Source organism: Papio anubis, chromosome 3 (genome assembly GCF_008728515.1).
Source record: "Papio anubis isolate 15944 chromosome 3, Panubis1.0, whole genome shotgun sequence".
NCBI lineage: Eukaryota > Metazoa > Chordata > Mammalia > Primates > Cercopithecidae > Papio > Papio anubis.
This window is the reverse complement of record NC_044978.1, coordinates 68305900-68330918: the sequence shown is the minus strand read 5'-3', so window position 1 is coordinate 68330918 and position 25019 is coordinate 68305900. Positions and strand designations below refer to the sequence as shown.

Below are 25019 nucleotides of genomic sequence, written 5' to 3'. Positions count from 1 at the left end.
ATATATATTATATATAAATATATATTATATATAAAATATATATTACATATGCAAATATATATTATATATAATATATATATATATTTTTTTTGCCTGCCTCATCATATCTCACCCCCTGAAAATAACCCCTTGGATCGAGGGAGGAGTTCTTGCAGGAGTACTTCTCAAATTTGTCTCCAAATAAAATAAATAACTAGATGAACGGCCTATTCAAATGCCTGTATGGCAGAGGTTGCTAGGGTTGTCTGCTCAATCTACCACCTTCGTTGAGAGTGGCTCACAGGAGTAGGCTCTGACAGCCATGTTTCCATTGGTATGACTTGAACTTGCCTTTTGGTTATAACTGATTGGACCAAGAGTAAACAACTGATCCCAGTTTGGCCAGTGGGATTCTCCTCCGTGTCTGGAGTGAACTGAGAATGAAGCATATGGGTAGAGAAATGTGGAGCTGAAAGATGGAGAGAGTCTTGACAATTTTCTAGTTTAGAATCAGCCCCTTCTGAGGTCTGACTACCTTCCAACCTTTGGATTCTGGGAAACACTCCATGTTGTTATAATGAATTCTCTCGCATTATGTTTAAAGCTAGCTTTGCTTGGTTTCTGTTATCTAAAATCAAAAATCCCTACATATGCACCTTGACTTTCATATTTATATTGTTTCTTTCAGGCTGTGAAATGTCTGTACATCATGTGCCGTGTATGATCCCATTGTAAAATATGGGCTACTGGGTCTACAGTAAATCCTTCATGGTGCAAAAGGTTGCTTATGCATAACAATGAGTTTGGACCTATCTTCAGGGTTTTCCACAAACCTGTGAGGAGGAAAGTCACAAAATTTGTTTGGTAACTGCCCTAAATCCTTCAGGTTAATTAGATTCCCACGTAGCAACAGAATTTGACTAGTCTAAATGTTAAGCTCCTGAGGCAGCTTTCGGACCTATTCTGAACCAGACTTGCCTGCCGAGTACCACAAGACTTTCTGGTACCACATCCCTCTGTGACAGAAAAGTTACTGAGCCACTTCAATCTCAGGCAAGATCATTTGAAGATAAAACTCATCATGATCTACAAGTCCTCAACTGATCTCATTTTCTTGCTTTCTAATCTTACCTTCTACTCTCTCTTCCTTTCTGCTGTCTTTCCTCCAGACACGTTTGCATCGTCAAACTTTATGGAACATGCCAACCAGTTCCCACTCCAAGCCTTGGCGTTTGCTCTTCCTCTGCAAAACTTGCTCTCCCACTTCATTCAGTGCGAGCTCAAATGTCACTTTATCACGAAAGCCTCTGCTGACTAACCTATCTGAACTAGCTTTCTCAGCCCCATCACTATTGTCCCTTAATTCTGTTTTATTTTCTTCTTTGAATTTTTTTATTATTTTGATTTCATGTTTGTTTACTTTTCTTCTCCCTTGCTCCATCTATGTCCCAGGAAAGAAGAAAGGCCTTTGTCTGTGTTTATTCACTGCTCCGTCTCTTAGCACACAGTAGGACGTCAATAAGGATTTGTTATTGAATAAGTATAACGACAGGATGAGATTTAACTCAAAATACCTAATTATTAACTCAAATCTAATGAATAAATTAAGAGCTTATCTAAAATGTATGTAAATAAACTCAAACTCAAACTCATGGGACTGATAAAGTCGAAACACAAATCAGTAAGCAAGGAAACACTAGCAGCAGCTTCAGAATGGACACTCAAGCTCAGCTGGTATCGCCCTCAAGGCTACCTTGTTCTTTTTTACTTGTATTATATGTGTTCTTTGATATTAAACAACAATTGAGTATCCATTATTGCAAGATACTGACTTTTCACAGAAATAATCACATGCAGTCATCACTGTTCAAATTGTTTCAACTTCAGTGGCAAGCGTGTTAGAAGCCAGCAGTTACTGTTCCCACTTCATTTGGACAGAGTGGTGAAGCGTCAGCCTCAGAACTGGGACCCTGCGTCCTCTCATGTGAGCCCGGTTCAGCACACATCCCTCAGGACCACAACCAAAGAGGGAGGGGCCCTCATGAGGATAGTGGTTTTCTGGGCTTGGTGCACAGTGAGACTCAGCGTGGTGACTATAGCTTCACTGACTTTGACCACTACAGAAAGAGGAGAAGTGGCAGCAAAAAAAAAGAGAACCATATGGAAGTGACCACACCTGGGGGGCTTTGGTCACACCTATGGAGAGAGTGGGTGTCAGTGTTGACCACTGTGGGAAGGATAGGTTTCCAGCACTCAGGAATCCAGCTGGGAACGGAAAGGACACAGGAGGGGTGGAGCTCCGGGGATTGTAGCACAGTAAGGACTTGCACTTACTGTCTTTTCTCATTGCCAATATGATTGACATTGTCACTGTCACTATAATGAATATGCCTCAGAACTTGCATATGAACCCTCTGAAAGAAGCATTGTGATGCAGGAGAAAATCAACACACTTTTAGAGTTGAACACAACAGTGGGATCTAGCGTAAGTCCTTTAGCATCTGTGAACCTTTTTGGCCTGTTTTGTAAACAGAGGAAAACAATGTAATACTGTGAGGCTGTCAGTAGGATTAATGATGCCATATGTACAATGTTTAGCACAGTGCCAGGCATGCCATAGATGCTCAGTGATTGATGCTATTGTTATTATTCTGAGGGTCTGGAATAGTTACCAAACATTCTAACAAACAAGTTTGGAAAGCAGGAGCCATAAATTTAGTATACCACCATAAAGAAAAGAAAAGTACAAAAAATATTCACTGGGTTCAAAATATACTCAAGAAGTTTAGTCACACTTCAAATAAATGAGAATTATGTCACCTATTTGGGCTTTATAACATTCTTAGGAAACCTTTTAGGTTATTCTTTAATTAATGTAGGAATTTGTACATGAAAATATTTTACATTAGTGAAATTCATTATGTTTCATAAATTTCAATTTGACCTAGATTTATTTCACAGAAGAAAGTACTTACCAGAGTTCATTTTTTCCTATAAAGCTCAACATTCTGACAATCGAGAGGCAGAATTAAAGTTGAAAAATCCTCCTTTTTTCTTGAGATCACTTAATAATCGCATCCAACAGTATTGTGCTCATAATACAACACTATGACCTGAGGTTTGCATTAGGGTAAAACAACAACAACAAAAAAACACCCTACCAAACTTTTAAACACGAATAGAACAGATCCTATATAATCCTTGCATTAGTTCCATGGGTACATAGTTGTCCCCACCTTGGGATCTGTTCCAAGAATCTGCTCAACTGATTGAGAGTTACGGCTCCAATGATCTCTGCTCTGGGCCCTACCTCTTACTCACACATATTTTTCAGATAGGAAGCTTGAGCGTCAATGAGGATAAGCAGTGAGGCTAGACACCTTCTCCCAGCTCACTTGACTCATGAAGAGCAGGGTAAGAGTTCATGCTGAAGCTTGTGACTTTTTTACTCTACATCTGGGGTCTTAGTGAGCTCAGCAATTGTTAATACAGCAGGACCATGGAGGGCTGTGTTATTTCCAAAGAATTTGTTTTAGGTTTTCCATTTTGCCAGGCATTTCTGCTCTAGTTCTAAAGAAAACAACTATAGGTCCCTCCAACTGAAATGTAGCTGATTTGTCAAGTCAGATGTTCGGAGAGGCTTGGGAGATAAGATATAGGGATCAGGTCTATCTTATATTTTTGACCAAATTCAACCAAATTAAATACAAAATAATATGTGTGTTATGTGTCTATCGTCTCTTCCTGAAGATAGGGTCTCTAGCAAGTTCTGGACCTCTAAAAAGCTTAAAAGCCCTGACCCAACTTTAGTTATTTTCACTAGTGACTACTTTTTTGGGTCTAAGAGTACACTTTTATTATGTTTTCTTTCCTTCCTTTTTTTTTTTAATCACGCAGGAGTTATAAAAATTCAGCAATGACTCTTTGAACCAAATACTATTACTAAAATCTTGATTTAAGGGAGCCTCTTTACTAAATTATAAATGAACAGAGAATGATGGAGGCAATATTACTAGGCTAAGAGTTTGAGGTGAGGGTGACAGAAATCAATGAAATTCAGTAAATACCGGTTGGGTGTTGGCTTCTTCACAGCTTATTTTAAACTGACATGGACAGAAATCTCCTTCCTTCCTGCCCTTCACTCACAAGAATAAATCAACATAGAAATGAAATAGAAATGATATTAATATGAATTACGTTTTATCAATAGGATAGTAGGTTTCACCAATTTGACAATGAAACTTAAAAAAAAAAAAAAAAAAAAAAACAACTTTCCCTTGAGTTCTGTATTATTGTGAACTGTTTTTCCCAGACTAACATTGGGAAATAGCTATCTGCCCTGTAGTCTCTGTGAGCAGCCAAAGAGGACACAGGAAGAGATCAATAATTTTCAGCTATATTTGGAGCCCCCATATTTTTGTTACTTGTTCAAAGGTCTCCAGTACGGAAGTCTCCAATAAATTATCTAAAGGGTCCAATATGTTGTTGAATGACATTGTTTAATGAGTTCATCTAAATTTTGTTTATTTAAATTATACTAGTTGATGAGAGCATAAATACCATTAACTTGTAGAATCTTATCTGGTGGAGAAGATAATCTAAAAGGTTATGGTTTACTGCCTTGTTTGGCAGTTTTGTATCTAACCATCTTATTCTAACACTTCTCTACTAAATTGCCTATAAATACCCAGCTCCTCAAATGCTTCTGAAATGAGCTGTCTTCTGTTTCAGGATACCTTATTAATTAATGCATTGAATAAAACCTTGGACAAGGGTTCATTTTAGGTTTGCATGAGTGTCATATTTTTAACTTTTTGTAAATTATACCATAACACCCCTGGATATCAGTACTTTGAGACCATTGAATTTCGAGTCGACACTAATGATGCCTGGTGAGCATGCAACCCAAACCACGAGACTTGGTTTTTGTGGTTACATGGTATGGTTGCCTCATTAGTATTGGCAAGAAGTATAAATTCAAGAGGAAAATAATTACATTCAATAGAAAAAACATATAACCACAATCTTAGAAATAACTTGAAAATCATTTAATTGACCTCCTGCATTAACATAACAAATAAATGAGGCTCAGTGGGGCTAAGTAACAGACAGCAAAGCCAGAATAAGAATTTAGGATGTTAGTGTTCTTTCTTCCTCCGCACACTCACCCACCTCAAATGCCATATTTCTTCCCAGTCCATTGCCAAGGTCACATTTTCTGCTTTGATCTTATGTCATAAACCATTATTTTCAGGAAAGACCCTGGAGAACAAAGCTCATCTTCAAATACGAGAAAAGGAAGAATTGACAGGAGATTCTTCTATAATGGAAATGCTTACAGATGTTTAAACATCAGGAATCCATGTGACCCAGAATGAGAAGTGTTCTCTAAAAGATGCTAATCAAGCAGTAATTTTTAGGTTTTACTTTTTGTTATTATGATTAGTACTCTAAGTATGCTCCTGGTGATTTTGGGAAAAAACAAGTGACTCATAAATTACTCTGTGTAGATGTGTTTTAGACGACTGAGTTCAGGTGTCTTAATTATTTTAGTAATTGGAAATATTAACAGTTGTGGCTTAAGAGTGTAGTAGAGAGAGAGGGTTTGCTCAGAGAATTTTGAAAGTAACACTGTCCTCGGACAAGAAGGAACATTTCTAAAGTTTTACCCAAGGCTATGTGGTTTAAAAATTTAAATAGATATCGAAGAGTTGTATTCGCATGTCTGAAATAAAAGCCCAGAGAATGAGGTGGGGGATGTTTCTTATAAACCTGGGCACTATTATTGCCCTCAATCTGCATTCTTGGCTGGCTCCCTGTTTATTTCCTCCCTGCTTTTGTGATGTGCCAGGTCACTATACTTATGCCACAAACCTGATCCAAACCTCTTGTGGCTGTGCCTAGGAGCACCGTGCAGAGGAGCCAGTTTGGAGTAGAGATAGAGCGTGGCTTCAGGTGCTGGTGCTAGCCCCAGTGAGAGGTTAGGAGTGAACAGAGTTCTGTAGAAACCACATCCTCCTACAGGCATCCTGCTGTCATAGGTTTGGCCTTCTTCTTGGGACTGCCCTGCATGGGTGAAACAATCTCATTCACAAAACAGAGTGACAGACTAAAACTGAATATAGAGCTTTTGAAAACACAGTGTTTTAACAGAAGATATTCTGAAACATGCATATCTTGGCCTTTTTGCCTGGCGTGTTTACTCACATTCAGTATCCTTTGGATTATAAACCTCATGAAGGCAGAGACAGGTTTAGCCTGCTAATCATTGTATTTTTCAGAGCCTCACAGTGATTATTAAGTATTTGACAAGAAAGTAAATTGACAAGAATAATTAGATCTGAATTAGAAAAGGAAAAGCTCCCATTAAAAAGTACTGTGCAAGCTGGTCCCCTGTCTTCTTCAGATGCACTCTAACTTATCCATATTATGTCTTTCCTTCTCAGCCTCAGTAAATCCACTTCTGGGAAAAGGGGCTCACAAAGTCTTAACAGTTGAGTAGCATAACAGGGGACACGCCTGTCTGTTACAAGCCATAGAATGTCAATGTCAGTGAGCAGGGATCTGGAGGTATACTGGAGTTCGGAAGTCCTTCCCAAGTTCCCTGGAATTAAAGCTATAGTCAGGCCAATATTCGAAAGAAATATGAATAAGGGTAGAACCTTAACCAAAGGTAAGTGTTGAGCTCAATACTCCCCGAACAAACTCTCAGAGAGTTTCTTCATAAAAGCTCAAAGAAAAATGATGTCACATTAGATTTCATGGTTAAGGTAAGCCTGGAAGACCTAGTTATGCTAAGATGTGATCTTCTCTCCAGAGAGCAAGGACCCTAGTAGAGAGAAAGGACAAAACTAAGAAGAGGGTCAAACACTGTTACTCTCACTACCCTTTATCCAAAGCTGAAAATTACACGAAATTTACCCTCTGATAGGGACACAGGAAGAACACAGCTTAATAGCATTATGGGTCAACAGAGAAAAGCTTCCTTGTTTTTGTTGTTGTTGTTGCTGTTATTGTTATTAGTTTAGTATGGCATGCTATTAGTAAGGTTATTTTTATTTATTTGAAACTCTATTTTCTTGAAGAAGCAGAGACTATAAGGAGTGCACAAAGATTTAGAGAATAGGAAACATAGCTCCTAATCAACTTTATGAACAAGGCTGAGCCCCTATATTTAGGTGAAGAAAAAGTTGGCACTTGATCTAACATTTGTATCACCTGTTAGTGCTTTTGCACCACTGTTCTACCGTAGAAATACACTCAAATGGATCTATTGATAAACCCCTGGTGGAGAACAAAGTTAAACTGGCTATACATGCACAGAAAAATTATGTATTTTATTGTTAATGTTCTTGGAAGTAGGCATTTCAACAAGAACATTTAAATGATGCACTTTACAGTTGTGTCTATGTTGCAAAATTAAGTAGAGTATATAAGTTATATCTTATACATTCACTTCATGTAACCACATCCCATGTCAACTATAGTTGTCCTTTAACTCATCAAAATGTTTCTCTCAAATCTCTACCTGAATTTTAGACAGGTACCATTCCAACTTGTGACATTCTCTAGGAATATGAGAAGACTAAATTTTGAGTCATGTCTAATAATTTTCCCTAGTATTTCACTGTTATTTATTAACTATGTATTTAAGTAAAGATTATTTTCATATAACAAAACACTACTATCTTAAAATTATTCTCTTAACTCAAACCAATATTGTTAAGGCTGAGTTTCATTGGGATAAATATTTGAAAGAACTTTTTTCTTTAAGACACAGCCATTGCTAAAAATAATTTTATTCAAATTCTTCAGAAATTATGACAAAGGTGGTAAAAAAACATAATTTTTATGACTATATCTGGCATATTAAGTCATTTAGATACCATATACTTAAGAGCTGTCTAAAAATTTTATAATAGAAATGCATTACCTTTCTATTTAATCATTAAATAACATTTATTTGAAACAGCAGTTTAAATGTGCATTCTTTTCACATCTGTATTGGAATTTCCTTTCAAGACATGATTACAAGTTTTGATTCTACCTCACCAGAGTTTTTCGAGCGCCTGTGCATACACAAAGATGCCGAGCCAAGTCAAGTCTGACCGCTGCAGCAGTTTGCCACTCTCAATCGACGCCTGAACTGTCTGTGGGTGTTAAGGAATGTTAAGAAATAGTGGAATAAATTATTGAAGACATTCTTTCTGCGTGAAATATTTGGAAGACGTCATAACAGCTTACAAAATGTCATAGGACAGCGTTAATGTACCTTCTCATCTCCGATGGCACGTTCCCAACCTTTCGTGTAGCTGATAAAGCCCAAGCCACCTTTTGTCAGATCCTTTGCATTTGTTTTGTTTGAGATGGTACAAAATATGCTGAAACAAATCATGATCAGTTATTATGTGTAGGGTAATTCTACCTATTTGACGAGAACTGCTTCTGAAAAGCTTCTATGGAGCTTCAGTTCATCTGCCGTTGGAAAGATTGCATTGATTTAATGATGCCTCTAGAGGGCACTCTGCACTCAGTTCAGGTCGAAAATAGTTTCTGAGGTTGCTTGCACTTCTCCCCAAGGTTTTCATTTTGAATTTTGAATTCAGGAGAGGGGACATGAGTATAGAGAATGTGTGGTGTACATGTCAGTAATAATTATAGCTCATTTCCTTTGTCTCATTTATGTTAAAACTTTTGATAAAAATTATTTCTTTTATTTTCCTTTTAAAAAATATGTAATGCTTCACAAATTTGCATTGCATCCTTGCATGTAGGTTGTGCTAATCGCCTCTGTATTCTTCCAATTTTAGTATATGTGCTGCTGAAGTGAGCACAATTATTTCTTCCTTAATAAAGTTGGTTTTTAAGTTGCAATTATTGTTGGACATTTATATAATAGACTTATATCCAATAACTTTCCTTCTATACGCTCTGTAGAAGCTTTTCAGAAACAGTTCTCATTTTATAGACATAGAATGACCCTATATATAATAACAACCGATCATGATTTGATTCAGAATATTTCCTATCATCTCTAACAAAACTAATGCAAGGGCTCTGACCAAAAGTGACTTCTACTTTATCAGCTATACAAAAGGATTGGGACATGCTATCAGAGATGAGAAGAGACAGTAGTACGTTGTCATATGTAAGCTGATTTTTATAAAAAATTGCAAAAATTCATATTCATTCTCTTCTTTTGTGATCTTCATATGGATGTGAAATTGATGAGCCTGGAATTTGTTTTTGTGCCAGAAATTAGGAAGAATTCAAAGAATTGATCAAATATGGCATACTTTCAACATCAAAATATGTAATTATAAGAATATATTATAACTCATCAAATAAAGTAGGAATTATTAACCTATACTGATGCAAATGTTAAAATAAACATAAATGGGGATAAGAAAAGGCTTTTCTTTACATGAGAATGCCTACTGATAAGTGTAGAGAACGTTATCCCATTAGAAAATCATTATTTGACAGCCATCATAGTAATAATCTCAGTAAGAAGTATCAATAGATGCTAAAACTGGTGGCTGAAAATTTGATAAGAAATGGGATCGTTACATAATTTCATACTCCCACCACCAAGTATATAGTGAATACTAGGGGAAATATAAAAGAATAACATTACATTGAGGAATCTTGGCAGGTACCACTTTAATCAAATGATCAAGGTTAAAATCACCTGTAATGAGATAAAGCCAAACTATGATCATATGTTAAGATGCATTTAAAAAGTTCCACATCTGTGATATGCTTGCCGAAATTATGAAATCTGAATCTAATTACAAAGAAACATTAGCCAAAAGAATATTGAGAGACATTCTAGAGAAGATCAAGCCTAGAATCTTTTAGAGTGTCAGGTCATGAAAGTTAAGCCAAGACTGAGAAACTGACCTAGATTGTAAGAGACTAAAATTTATGAAAACTAAATGTAATGTAAGATCCTGGATTGAAGCCTTTTTTATGCAAAGGATAGTAATAGGATAATTGGCAAAACCTGAATGGGGTTTGAGGATTAGATGTAGTACTCTATCGATGTTCATTTTCTGATTTTGATAGTTATCTTGTGGTATGTCCTTGTTGATAGGACATGCAGACTAAATCATCCAGTGGGTACCTTTTTAAATTTTTTTCTTTCTCACAGAACAGACTTTAAACTTCCAGTGGTAACTTATTTCCAAACGGCTGAGGAAAAAAAATATTTTTGTGCACTTTGTAAAAATTTTTGGTAAGTTTAAAATTATTTTATAAGTGCAAAAAAGCAATTAAAATATTAAACCTACAAAATAAGATCTGATTTGATACTTAAAATTATCTTTTGCTCAATGTAGAAATTATTTTATAAAAATGAAATTAGCATTTCATTATGTAGCAGGAACTAAGATGCAGACCAATAAATCTTTCTTGGGGTTTACAAAATTAGTGCTAACCAAAGCAACTAAGATGATTTAGTTTTTGTTTTGTTTTTCTAAAAGGATGTGGAGGAAGAGCATTTGTGTGCATCATATTACTGTGATGGCATGTTCTAGCCCAAGGATTCTAAAAAATGAAATTAAATACTCCCACTATAATATTCAAAATTCAAATAGTAAAAAACATGAAACAAACAAAACCCCTAAACCTTCAGTGTCTTCATCTTTGCTCTCTTTAATGGCTGGCATTTCACCTCCCTGTGGACTTCTCATAATAAACAAATAGGCTCAGTCAGAATCCTCAGATTATAGAAGCCTGCCTTTGGAAATGTGAGTCAGTGCTAACATCCATTAACAACAGAAAATAAAAAGTGCGCACACACACACTTCTTCTCAGCAGGGAGCAGTGGCTCACACCTGCAATACTAGAACTCTGGGAGGCCAAGGTAGGTGGATCACTTGAGATCAGAAGTTTGAGACCAGCCTGGTCAAAATGGCAAAACTCTATCTCTACTAAAATTACAAAAATTAGTCTGGCATGGTGGCGGGTGGCTGTAATCCCAGCTACTCAGGAGGCTGAGGCAGGAGAATTGCTTGAACCCCGGAAGCAGAGGTTGCAGTGAGCCAAGATCGTGCCACTTCATTGCAGCCAGGGCGAAAAGAAAAAAAAAAAAAAAAGAGTTCTCAATTAAGTCAATAGATATTTTTTTAAAACCTCTTTGTGTAACCCCCATACACCTTAAAAATCAACTGTCTGTATGCTCATAATTTTAGATGAGATTATAGAAGGAAGAAATGTGCATATAAGGGAATTTTTAAAATTATTCTTTAAACAACAGTGGTATGAGCCTTGACATCAGACAGCATCACATGGATTAAAATGGAATTATATCACAGCATTACCTTTGGCTAGAAAAGTTATAAAACCCAAGTATTACAGACCTTGTTTATTTATTTCTGAGGATAGAGAGTGGACCATTTTTTCACAGGTGAAATACCAAAAACATTGGGTTCTTTGTTTATTATACCATGTCAAACAATCAAATTCAGATGAGAGTTAACAAGGGTCATGACAAAGTGAGAGACCAGGAAATTAAAAGTTATTTGGAATAAAATTGTTTGTTATTCTTCATAATCCTCTTTATACGATTGACATAAAAGCAAATCTAGTATTTGTAGTAATGCAGCTATACAAAGGCTCGAAGACAAATTCCTAAAACTGGGTAAGTTAGATTACTTGACAGCAACAGCAAGTCTCACTATAGCTGACATTTCAGAAACAAACTGACTAGGGCTGATAGCACTCAGCAGTAAGAACAGGGACCAGCAGGGAGTGAAGTGAACTGGTTTTGTGAGTGATGATAGGATGAATGGGAAACAGTGGCATTCTGCTAAAGAAACGACATTTACCCTCACGTTGCTGATGCTTGTAGAAATACATACAAACAAACAGACCTCCTGCCCAGACTAGTCACAGTGATGGCAGGATTCATGGAGCCAGGCCCTGCATTAAACACCATTCGCTTGATTTTTTTCGGACTGCAGAAGGCCCTCTTCAGGTGGAAACTGTCTCCCTATTCTTAGAGTTGAGGGAACTGAGACCCACAGAGACTAAGCAATTTGCTCAAGGTGAGCTCTTAATCACTGCATTTACTCAGGAACAAAGGATCCATTTTCTGTACTCAGAAATAAATTGACAAGATCCACAATACTTTCTTTTTATAGCTTTTGTGTCTAAAACTAATACTGTGATAAAAATCCATTTTAAACCTGTGTTTGTAAATTGCTAAAGGTAAAGAATTAAGACAGATCAACTAGTGATAATGGTAGAAGTAGCTCTTTTTAATAAGTTTTTTCCTCTAACAAAATACAGGTTTTTTTTTAAATTAAGAAAATAAATGGATGAATATAATATTTGGTTCTAAAGAGCTAAAATTCTGGAATTGCTATAGGAAGTAATTGTGTGTGGTTGACTATGTAATAGAAATCATAACAATTAAATGTGAAATTCCAGCGAGATTTGGAAAACCAACGAATTTGTCACATTTTTTTAATGGAATTATAAATTACCTGAGATATAAAGTATATACAGCTTTGAAGATGAAAAAATTAACAATTGCTTAGTAATATACATTAATACCAAAGATAACTATAAATATTTAGCAAAGGCTCAACAAATGCTGAACAAATAAATAAATAGGAAAAACAAGTACTTTAATCTTTTGTATAAAGATTTTTATAATAATTGTTATAATACAATTTCAGTGTAGAAAATTTAAAACAAAATTATGATAGATTTGCTCCTATTTTCTTTCCGTTTATATATGAATTTTTAAAATTGAGATTAGAGATACATAGAGTTTTATATTTTATTTTTTCTGATTAGTATTTCATCAGTCATTAAAAACCATAAGAAATAAAATTCTCCTTCTTTTACTCAAAGAACCATGGGTAGAATAAGAATTCAGTTTAAAGCATTCAAGAACAAGCACGAATAGACTTGACTCAAAGTCTTAATGAACTTAAAAAAATACAATGTGTTAAATACACCAAAAATGGGGAAAAATCAAATAGAAAGCAGTGGGCTATTTATCAATGCAATATAAAAGTTGTACTCATAAATAACAAGTAGATGGCTGCTAAGAGTTAAGAAACTTGTTGTTTAGCTTTACTGTTAAAGACTTTGGATGTTCTTACATGAACGCTCTCTTTAAGAACACCTAAGTCCTGCCGGGCACAGCGGCTCATGCCTATAATCCCAGCGTTTTGGGAAGCCGAGGCGAGTGGATCATGTGATGTCAGGAGTTCGAGACCAGCCTGGCCAACATGGTGAAACACCTTCTCTGCCAAAAATACAAAAATTAGCTGGGCGTGGTGGCGGGCGCCTGTAATCCCAGCTACTTGGGAGGCTGAGGCAGGGGAATCGCTTGAGCCTGGTGGCGGAGTCAGGAGCAGAGATTTCAGTGAGCTGAGATCGGGTCACTGCACTCCAGCCTGGGTGACAGAGTAAGACTCTGTCTCAAAAAAAAAAAAAAAAAAAAAAACACAATAAACACCTAAGCTAAGTTCAAGCTAAAATACACATAGGAAGTATTTAAATTTTTTAAATAAAAATGAAGAATCAAAGAGAGTAATGAGAAAGAGATCATCTTTAACATGTAAATCTATTCCAAACCTAGCTGGAAAACTAAACATAAACAAAAAACTGGGAATTACCCAAGAATTCTGAAGAAATTTAGAAATCCTCCTCAAAATACATTAGCCACCATGAAAGAGAAATGAAGATTGTTGGTATTATTCTTATTAATAAGGAGAACCATATAAGAAAGTCGAAGTCCTTATCAGTGAGTAGTGGAAAGTCATGGTGTAAGTTCACTACTATTCAAGTGTTTTGCGCTATGGAAAGAAAAGTTTCTGTAATGACAAATCTTGCTTGACTGAATAAATACACATGTGAAAGATTCACTAATATTACAGGCAAAGGCAATTTTAAACATTGAGTAACTATGAAAATGTTCGTCATGTTTTTAAAAATACATCCTAGAAAAGAACTAGAGGATGCGGATAATAGACATGTTTCTGGGTGAGTATAAATATTTGTTCTTTCTTAAGGACCTTGACTAGGAGAAGTTTCATTCTTGTTTTTTTTGTTTTGTTTTGTTTTGTTTTTTAGAAATTACTTGTAAGAGAAAGTAAGCAATGACATTTTTAGGACTTTTCAAACCAAAATGCTAAAGCAAAAGGAATAAGCTACAGAGAAAATGCACAAATTTATAGAAATAGGCTGAAAAGTAGAGCATGACCTTCATTGTAAAGAATTGCATTTAGAGAAGAAAATAACCCAAAACATATGGATTTGATATATATAGACTAAACTTTCTGTTGCAAAGAGGTTTACAAGGCATTTAGATTGTTTGCTTATGAAATCATTCTCACAGAGCCTACAGTGCAAAATCTCTCAATGACTAGATTTTATCATTCATTTGGCAAATAACACTTGAGCACCTATTATGGGCCAGATGCATTTCTTGGTGGTTAGCATATTATGTCAATGAACAAAACAGAAAACAAATCCTTGTTTTCATGGAGCTTATATTTCAAGGTTTCTGTTAAAAACACCAAAAATTGTAGCATTATTTTGCCTCTGAACAAACTTATAGTGAATTTACCCTCAAGTTCCCTAATAAACATGACTTGAAAGATCTAGTGAAGATGATCAAGAAGATGGGTTGCCTCAAGGTAAAATTTTTAAAAGTTGGTTTATGTGTCTGGAAAATATAAGTTCAAAGAGAGTGTTAACAAAAATTATGGAATACGTTATGAGAACAAGCTGTTCTTTCAAAGTAATGATGGCCTGAGCTGTCGTAAAATATACATATAGCTCTGAGGTATTTAAAATTTTTAAATAAAAATGAAGAATTAGAGAGGGTAATGAGAAAGAGACTGCCTTTAACATGTAAACCTTTAAAAGAGATCTTTGAAAAGGGTATAGATCCTCTTCGATGGCCAGAGATACAAAGTTGTAAACAATTAAGAGGAAGTTTAGTGAAATCCTAAAACCAAACAAACAAACAAAAGGACTAGAGAAAACTCAGATGTGACATGGCAGGTCCAGTTGAAAGCATTGAGCAAGGAGAGAGAGCGGATAGATAATTCGAAACAAAAAATAAAGCAAAACAAAAAACAAAACCAGAGCATTTAGGGAAACAGGGACACACTCACAGAAATGGTGGCAATACAGCTTCAGGGAACCAGGAAGGGATGGATGCTAGAGCCGGGAAACTGTTAGTAAAATACCGGTAATATCTACAGCACACTAAGCTTCAAGATATACCTATACAACTAGTTGTTACTTAGACAGCAGTTTTCACTTAAAAGAAGTTGGACATGAGGTCTTTAAGAAAATAATCTTACTACATTTCTAGCCCAGAAATACCTCTTTCTGGCAGAGGTAGATGGGCAGGAAAAACAAGGACTTCAAAAGCCCTGGTTATGAGAAGGGATCAATGAATGGGAGGAGGAAGTGATGCCTGGGAACCGTTGATTAAAGATTTCAACCCATGACAAGCTGAGAGATCTGAGATTAAGCTTATCACCGAATTGATCTTTATCTCCAAATTCCTCTGTTCTTCACTAGAATTAAGAATAGTGTGCTCAGCAAGCTTCAACAGCCTGAGAAGAATGGCCTGGAGAAGAGAAAGCTGATCATGTAAACACAAATTCACAATGCCCAGAAGAAAGACATTCTTTTGATACCCTCAGATAAGAAAGGAAACCAAGGAAGCCTAATCTTTTCAAGTGACATCAGAGTAGGTAACTTGTCAGGTTAGGTACCTGAGGATGGTTGTGTAGGTTGTTGTGTAAGAGCACCTGGCTTAGGAGTGAAGGCTGGGACACAGCCCATTCTCTACTTGCCCAGGCAAGAGACCTCGTGCGGGGCTGCATATGCCCAGAAAAAAGAGTGCTTTTTCTTAGTTACACAAAGGCACTACACAAGCTAGCATTGCCTTGGGAACTGTGTCCCCTCAAAAACCATGGTCAGAGGCAGAGCTCTTACCTGTCAATACTGTGATGGCATTTGGCATTTCTTTTTTTTATATGTTGCAACACTGTGACCACTTTCACTGGGTTCCTTTACTGACCCCAAATGGGCACAGACATGCTAAAGGAGCTTCCTCTTGCCTTGGTTCTCACCCAAATAGGTAACATCAGCCACACCTGAGAATGCTGAACAATGGGTTCACCGAGACAACTGCAGAAGAGTTTCCACAGAGATGCTACAAAATTATAAATTCCCTTTTGCATAATCCACTAAGAAGAGGAATATTTACAGTCCAAGATTTCTCAAAAACTTTATAGTAGGGCCCTCCGTAGACTTTATTTAGACACAATGTCTCAAAACTGTACCTAGTTAGAACTTGTCAGGCTGAGGGGGTTTTCCACACTTCTCAGCAACGTTTTTCAACTTTACGCAGAGCTTTGACAGTTGGCAGCTGTGGGGTCCCTGGCAGTCTCTGGATTCACAGAGACCCCGGAGCACACATGCCCTGACCAGTGGGCTCCCATGGTGCTTTTAGTAACCACTAACAAACTACTGTCTTTTCCTATGATAGAACCATCTAGTTCAAAGAGAACTGTGGCAAACACTTACTGCCAAAGCTATTGGTTTAATGATCCCGGAGTTACTGCCAGTAATCAGGCACCTTGGCTATCTTTTTTTCCAACAGATTCTTTGTTGTTGTTTATTTTTGTTTTAATTTCCTCAGAGAGCTTTTTGTTCCTTTTTATCCAGCAGATATCTGGAACCCCAGCTCAGCTGGCCATTTCAAGTCCTCTGTTCAGGCTCTGTTAAGAGAACAAACAAAACTGTACTGGAAAATCACTTATCATGGGCAGAAATAAACCCAGAGGGAAGTGTCACAAAGTGAAACTGGCTTTTTGGATCTGCTTGGTGAGAGTGAAAGTAAAGGTCACTTTTTGGTAAGATACTCTGAATATTAGCAAAAGTGGAACTGTGTGCTGGGGAGGAGAGTAGGAGTTGAAGGTCAAGGGGGAACTTTGGTGGCTGCAATAACCATGATTAATTTATGAATGGACTCTAAACTATGTAAATGGATGCTTCTGATGAGTCTGGATGAGTAGGGGGCAGGAAAGAAAGTTTTGAGGTGTGAGGAAAGTCCAGAAAACGTGCTAATCAAATGTTCCACGAAAGGGGGCAACTGGGTGGCCATACGGATGTTTTATTTAGTGCTTGGAAGGACCACAGAAGGACTTACTGCAGAAACCACGAGGGCACTCCATGCAAGATGGCGTGTAGTCAATGGCTGGCTTCTTACAGAGCAGTAGGCTCCAGGGTGGAACATCTGGTTACTAGGCATTGTTTTGTATCTCATGTGTTTAAAATTAGTTTTTAAGCATTATGTTGTATGTCTCAAAATCAAACAAAACTCCCAAAATAGAAGACAATAGGTTTTCTAAGAAGAAGACATAAATATGGTTCTACAGCATGAGCATCATGATTATTGCCTTAGGCAAATTTGGAGCTAGAATGTTTGTAAGAGTTTTCTAGCTAAGCCTAGCTAGCTTCACGCAATACATGTCTGCATGTTATTCTTCCAGGCTTGTGTCATGGTAGAAAGAGCCCTGGACCTGGAATCAGAAGAGTTGTATTCTAGATTAACCAACTAGCTGTGATTTGGGCAATTATTTAGCTCATTCATTTGTATATTAATTAATACACACATTCATTTATTCAACAGTTATATACCAAGAATCTGCTATGTATTAGTACATGAGGATCTCATTTTCCTTATATGTAAATTAAAGAAACTGCCTAGATAAAGTCCAACATTGAAGTTATATAATTTATTTTAAATGTCACATTATTTTGAAGCATTGAGATAAAAATCTAGGTCAACTCACAAACAAATAGAAACATATCCCATGTTCATGGGTGGGTAGAATCAATATTGTGAAAATGACCATTCTACCAAAAGCAATTTACAAATTCAATGCAATTCAAATCAAAATACCACCATCATTTTTCACAGAACTAGAAAAAAAATCCTAAAATTCATATGGAACCAAAAAAAAGAGCTCACATAGCCAAAGCAAAGCTAAACAAAAAGAACGAATCTGGAGGCATCACAATACCCAATTCCAAACTACACTATAACGCCATAGTGACCTGACCAAAGCAGCATGGCACTGGTATAAAAATAGGCACACAGACCAATGGTACAGAATAGAGAACCCAGAAATAAGGCCAAATATTTAGAGCCAACTGATCTTTGACAATGCAAACAAAAATAGAAAGTGGGGAAAGGACTCCCTATTCAACAAATGGTGCTGGCATAATTGGTAAGCTACATATAGAAGAATGAAACTGGATCCTCATCTCTCACCTTATACGAAAATCAACTCAAGATGGATCAGAGACTTAAATATAAGACCTGAAACCATAAAAATTCTAGAAGATAACATTGGAAAAACCCTTCTGGACATTGGCTTAGGTAAAGACTTCATGACCAAGAACCCAAAACCAAATGCAACAAAAACAAGATAAATAGATGGGATTTAATTAAACTAAAAAGTTTCTCCACAGCAAAAGAAATAATCAGCCGAGTAAACAGACAACCCACAGAGCGGGAGAAAATCTTCACAATCTATGCATCAAACAAAGGATTAATATCCAGAATCTACCAGGAACTCAAAGAAATCAGCAAGAAAAAACAGATAGTCCCATCAAAAAGTGGACTAAAGACATGAATAGATAATTCTCAAAAGAAGATATACAAATGACCAGCAAACGTGAAACAATGCTCAATATCACTAATTATAAGGAAATGCAAGTTAAACACAAAATGCAAAACCACCTTACTACTGCAAGAATGGTCATAATAAAAAAATCAAGGAATAATGGATGTTGGCGTGGATGTGGTGAAAAGGGAACACTTTTACACTGCTGTTGGAATGTAAACTACTACAACCACTATGGAAAACAGTTGAATATTCCTTAAATAATTAAAAGCAGTTCTACCATTTGATCCAGCAATCCTACTACTGGGTATCTACCCAGAGAAAAGGAAGTCATTATATGAAAAAGATACTAGTACACGCATGTTTATAGCAGCACAATTCACAATTGCAAAAATATGAAACCAGCCCAAATGCCTATCAATCAATGAGGGGATAAAGAAAATGTGGTATAGATAGATAGATAGATAGATAGGTAGATAGATAGATAGATACCATGAAATACTATTCAGCCATAAAAACAAACAAAATAATGGCATTTGCAGCAGCCTGGCTAGAATTGGAGATCATTATTCTAAATGAAGTAACTCAAGAATGGAAAAACAAACATCATATGTTCTCACTCATAAGTGGGAGTTAAGCTATGAGGACTCAAATGCATAAGAATGATACAGCGGACTTTGGGGACTCAGGGGAAAGAATGGGACAGGGGTGAGGGATAAAAGACTATACATTGGGTACAGTGTACACTGCCCGGGTGATAGGGCACCAAAATCTCAGAATTCACCATTGAAGAATTACTCATATAACCAAACACCACCTGTTCCCCAAAAACCTATTAAAATAAAACATTCAAAACAATCTAGGTCATCTGATATAATACATAAACTTATTTATCAGGTTATTGGACCATGTATTTTCAAATAGTGGCCTGTTTTATTTTTTAATGGATATTTTACATTATAGAAATATATCCATTTTAAGAAGCAAACATTAGAGAACACAAAAAAGTTAATAATATTCTTATGCTTCCTTCAGTTCCACTCTACTCTGATAATTAGTATTAACATCACTCTTCCATATTTTTCTCTGTGTTTATACAAATATAAGTAGAGTATATATACAATATATGTGTGTCTGTATACATACACTAATACACAAGATATTTTTGTTTCTTTTTAAAATATAAATATATATTATAAATTAAATATCTAATATTGAAGTATTGTATTATATATAACTGCTAATTATTTGGTTATTTTGCATTTATGCAAAACTCTCTGAATATTCCATCAGTTCATACACATTGCTCTAGTTATTTTAAATAGACAAATAATATTTGAAAATTATGAATGGACCAAATTTACTTCGTGAAAGGAAAATAAATCTTAGGGCCCAAAATCACGAAGCTAAAGGGCAAAGTCAAGCTGGAAACTGCTTAGGGCAAACCTGCCTCCCATACTATTCAAAGTGACCCCTTTGTTCATGGAGATAAATGCATATCTGATTGCCTCATTTGGAGAGTCGAACCAGAAAGTCAAAAGAATGCAACCATTTGTCTCTTATCTACCTATGACCTAGAAGCTCCCTCCCTGCTTCAAGTTGTCCTGCCTTTTTCAGACTGAACCAATATTTGTCTTACATATATTGATTGATGTCTCATATCTTCCTAAAATGTATACAATCAAACGGTGCCCTGACCACCTTGGGCATATGTCATCAGGACCTCCTAAGGCGTGCATCCTCAACCTTGGCAAAATAAACTTTCTCAGTTAACCGAGACCTGTCTCAGATTTTCAGGGTTCACAACTTAATCATTTCTCTATGATGGAATAGCAAGTTGTTTCTAATTACATTTTCCTCTTGATGTCACTACAATAAAGGCACTATAAAAATGCCTGTCTAGATATATTCTTACATACTAGTATTTTATTTATATAGAATAGATTTACCAATGTGAGATTGTTGGTTCCAGGGGTATGGACATTAAAACTTTTAGTAGTGCTTCTTGGTTATTTTTTGGTTACGATAATTTTCATTCCTGTCAGCTATGTGTAAGAATTCTTATTTTCCTGCAGCCGAAGTCAGTCCTAGGTGTTATTGGTATTTTTGCCAACCAAAAGAATTCCATTGTTCTAATTTATATTTTCCTAATTACCAGTGATATTGATCATATTTCAATATGTTCATTATTCATTTGCTTTTCTCTTCTATAATTGTTCGCTCTGGTTCTTGACTGGTTTTTCATTATGGGTGTCTTTTCCCTTTCCCGTTTGTAGAAGTTCTGTGTCTAGTTAGCATTTTAACAGGTAATAGGTGTCATAGAAGAAATAAAGAGCAATGTAAGTGGAATCAGGGTTATGAGGTGTTAGCTGGGGAGATGGGAATTGCAATTTTAAATGGAGTGATCAAAGGTGGGACTTATTGAAAAGTGACAATTGAGCAAGGCGTGAAGGAGGTGTAGTATGGGCCACATGGCTTATTGGGGAAAGAGCATTCCCTGTAAAGGTAGACAGTGCAAAATCTCTACGGCTAGAGCTTGCTTGGTTTTTCCAACATACAACAAGAAGGAAAATAGGCTGGAGTGGGGGGAGTGAGAAGGGGAGTTGTAGCAGATTACACTGGAAAGGTAAAAGGGAGCCAGCTCGAGGAAGTTCGTGGGCATTGTAAAAACTTTGCATTTTACTCTGAGTGGATGGGGGTTTTCAGCAAAGGAGGGATATGATGTGACATAGTTTGGAAAGATCATTCTTGTTGGTGGCTTTAGAAAAGCCTGTAGGGAAGCATGGATAAAGGTACTAAGACCATTTAATAAGTTCTTGAAATTATGCAGACTAGGGATACTTGTGGTTTGGACAGAATGGTAGTGAGGGATGTGGAGAGAAAAGGTGGTATTCTGGGCGTAATTTGAATTTGGCCAGTAGGAGGGAAAAAGGAAAGAGAGAAAAAGCTCAAGGGTGCCTCCAAGTTCTTTCAGATTAAGAAACCGGAAATAATAAAGTTGCCCTTTATTGAGATAGTGTACTAGTCTGTTCTCATGCTGCTATGAAGAAGTACCTGAGACTGGGTAATTTATAAAGGAAAGAGGTTTAATCGACTCACAATCCTGCATGACTGGAAATGCCTCAGGAAACTTACAATCATGGCAGAAGGCGAAGGGGAAGAAAGGCACCTTCTTCTCAGGGCGGCAGGAAGAAGTGCGGAGCAAAGGGCAAAGGCCCCTTGTAAAATCATCAGATCTCGTGAGAACTCACTCAAAATCATGAGAACAGCATGGGGGTAACTATCCCATGATTCAATTACCTCCCACTGGGTCCCTCCCACAACATCTGGGAATTATGGGAACTACAATTCAAGGTGAGATTTGGGTGGAGACATAGCCAAACAATATCAGACAGAGAAGACCAAGAGAAGAGCAAACTTAGACTAGTCTTAGGAGACCCTTACTTGGGATATCTTTTAGACTTCTCAAGTAGACATGTTCATTAGGTAGGTGAATATGCAAGTCTTAATCAAAATAAACTTTTTGCTAAACACTTTTCATGTGTTATCTCATTTAATCCTCACCTTAACACAATTAGGAAGAAGCTATTATTCCCTGATCCTCAGGTAAGTTAAATATGATGATAATCAACTTGCTCCTTAAAAATAATCTATAAATTATTCATTATTCTCATAGGAATTTTATCATAAATTTATTGTTCTGACTTTTAAAATATAAATGTATTTAAAGGTGTTAAGATATTACATTTGTGTGTGTATATATATATATATAGTGTGTGTGTGTGTGTGTGTGTGTGTCTTTTCTTTTCTTTTTTGAGGTCTCCCTCTGTCACACAGGCTGGAGTGTAGTGGTGCAATCATGGCTCACTGCAGCCTCAGCCTTCCAGACTCAAGAGATTCTCCCACCTCAGCATCCTGAGTAACTGAGACCACAGGAGCTGGGACTACAGGTGTGTGTCACCATGCTCAGCTAATTTTTTCTTTTTTTTTGTCTTTTAATAGATGGGGTTTCACCATGCTGCACAGGCTGGTCTCAAACTCCTGGACTCAAGGGATCCACCTGCCTCAGCCTCCCAAAGTGCTAGGATTACAGGTGTGAGCCACTAAGCCCAGCCATGTTTTATTTCTTGCACTAAGTTCCTGAGGGTACAGAGCTATCTAATTTTGAATTCATGGGAGTTGTACATGAATTGAAAGGTCAACTTTTCAATTTAAAATAGAAATAAGTTCAAATATTGACTCCAAAGGGCAAAGAGCTAAGGCAAAAAAATGGGATCAGGTAGAGGGAAATGTTTTCATTGGAAGAAAACAGTCATGGAAGATCATATTAGTGAAAATATAGTATGTGTGATCTGGGGTTCTTTGTTTTGTTTTGTTTTGTTTTGTTTTTTGTTTGCTGTTTATTTGTTGCTGTTTATTTGTTGCTGTTAACGACTGGAAATTGAAGAAGAAAGAAGAAGGAACCCTAAATATTCAGAGAATTGTTCAGAAGTACAGAAAAAAAGCCTCAAGATCAGTAAAAAACAATGATCAATGACGTATTTTACCTCAAAGCATAAAATAGACATTAAGCGTTGACAGTTGTAAAGCAGAAACTTCTAAATTTAAAAGAGCAACTAACAAGTCCCAGGAAAATCAAGAAAATTCCATTAAGTTTAAATCTATTAAAGTTTCGTAGAAACCAGGATATGTCAATGAATGATTTATAATAGCTGTATGTTAATGGATTAGGCAATAAAGTCTATGTAGATGCTATATATCTTTAAATCTTACTCTCTGTATTATTTCATAATTTCAGTGATGTTTAGATGCTTTATTTAACTACTTTAACATTGACTTAAGGTATTAGTTAATAAAAACAACCAGCCTGCAGATTTGGGCATGGCAACCACACAGAGGTGGGCAATTTAGACAAGAAGACCAAAAATTTGAAACTGCCTTTACAAAAATTATAACTGAGAAATCTATGACAGTGAAAGAGAGCTGACCTAACTGACTCCATCTTGCTTCTAACCTGCAAGCTGACCTTGTTCACTCCTGGATATAGGCCAAACTAACTTTGGGAAGAACTTAGTTTATAGTTTAACTTTGAAACAAAGATGATAACAACCTGATATGGTTTGGCTGTGTCCCCACCCAACTCTTACCTTGAATTGTACTCCCATAATTCCCATGTCTTATGGTAGCGTCCCAGTAGGACATAGTTTGAATGATGGGGGTGGTTTCCCCCATACTGTTCTTGTGGTAGTAAATAAGTCTCATGAAATCTGATGGTTTTATCAGGGATTTCCGCTTTTGCATCTTCCTCATTTTCTCTTGCCGCTGCCATGTAATAAGTGCCTTTTACCTCCCGCCATGATTCTGAGGCCTCTCCAGCCATGTGGAACTGTAAGTCCAATTAAACTTCTTTTTCTTCCCAGTCTCAGGTATGTCTTTATCAGCAGCATGAAAATGAACTAACATACAACCCTTTCCCAAAACAAACCCCCTTCTACCTGGGGACCAGACTGCCTCTATAGGACTAATAAATTATCCACTAAATTAGAAATTATGGTTTAGGAGTTATGCAGCCAGAGACATCAAGATTTGAAACCTCCCCAGTTGCTCCTAGGGATAACATCACCATTGTAAAACCCAAGAGGAGATATTTTACAGACCCTGAACTAAATGCGTCAGCTGGTGCCACCCAGATCAATAAACTGATTCATCTGGTCTTGTGGACCCCACCCAGGAACTGACTCAGCACAAGAGGGCAGCTTCAAATCCCTATGATTTCATCTCCAACCTAACCAATCAGCACTACCCACGTCCCAATCCCCTGCTCATCAAATTATCCTTAGCCCTGATCCCTGAATTTTCATGGAGACTGATTTGAATAAGGGTAAAACTGGTCTCTCATTCAGCTGGCTATGTGTGAAATAAATGCTTTCTTTATTACAATTCCTCTGTCTTGATAAATTGGCTTTGTCTAGGCAACAGGCAAGGAGAATCCATTGGGCTGTTACAAGTGGGTGTGGTATAATAAAAAATATACTCTTTGTCTCTGGTTCCTGGCACAGAGCTTCTGATATCCTTGGAATTTCTTAAGTGATAGGAATGACTGTGTCTTGTTATTTTAAATATACAGTCCTCTGGACCACACCTAAGTTTATGCTAATGAAGTCTGTCAGGGTGCCAGAAAAACCAAATTTGTGATTAGAAGGTGGGAACTTTCAGCCCCATTCCCCAATCTCCAGGAAGGGGAGGTAGCTGGACATTGGGATGTAAATACTCTTTAAAAAAAAACTTAAGTCTACTGGGTTCTGTATGGATATAAATACTCTTGAGCAAAGAAATTTGGAAAGCTTCCTGGTTGGTAAC

At 36.7% G+C, this 25019-nt stretch overlaps 1 protein-coding gene, 1 long non-coding RNA gene and 1 other non-coding gene across 4 annotated transcripts in view; all 3 read right to left on the bottom strand.

Moving 5' to 3' along the window:
* TNIP3 (TNFAIP3 interacting protein 3) overlaps positions 1-25019 on the bottom strand; it is a 95803-nt gene that overhangs the window by 52266 nt on the left and 18518 nt on the right. The window lies entirely within an intron of this gene.
* LOC108586080 overlaps positions 107-25019 on the bottom strand; it is a 28780-nt gene continuing 3867 nt past the window's right edge. The window contains exons 2-4 of the long non-coding RNA XR_001902805.3: positions 16552-16745; positions 5854-6045; positions 107-5241 (exon numbers count right to left, since the gene is read on the bottom strand). This is a non-coding gene — a long non-coding RNA (uncharacterized LOC108586080). The remainder of the gene's footprint in view (positions 5242-5853; positions 6046-16551; positions 16746-25019) is intronic.
* LOC116274279 lies at positions 8707-8813 on the bottom strand. Its single transcript, XR_004182912.1, has one exon. It is a non-coding gene; the product is annotated as a U6 spliceosomal RNA (small nuclear RNA).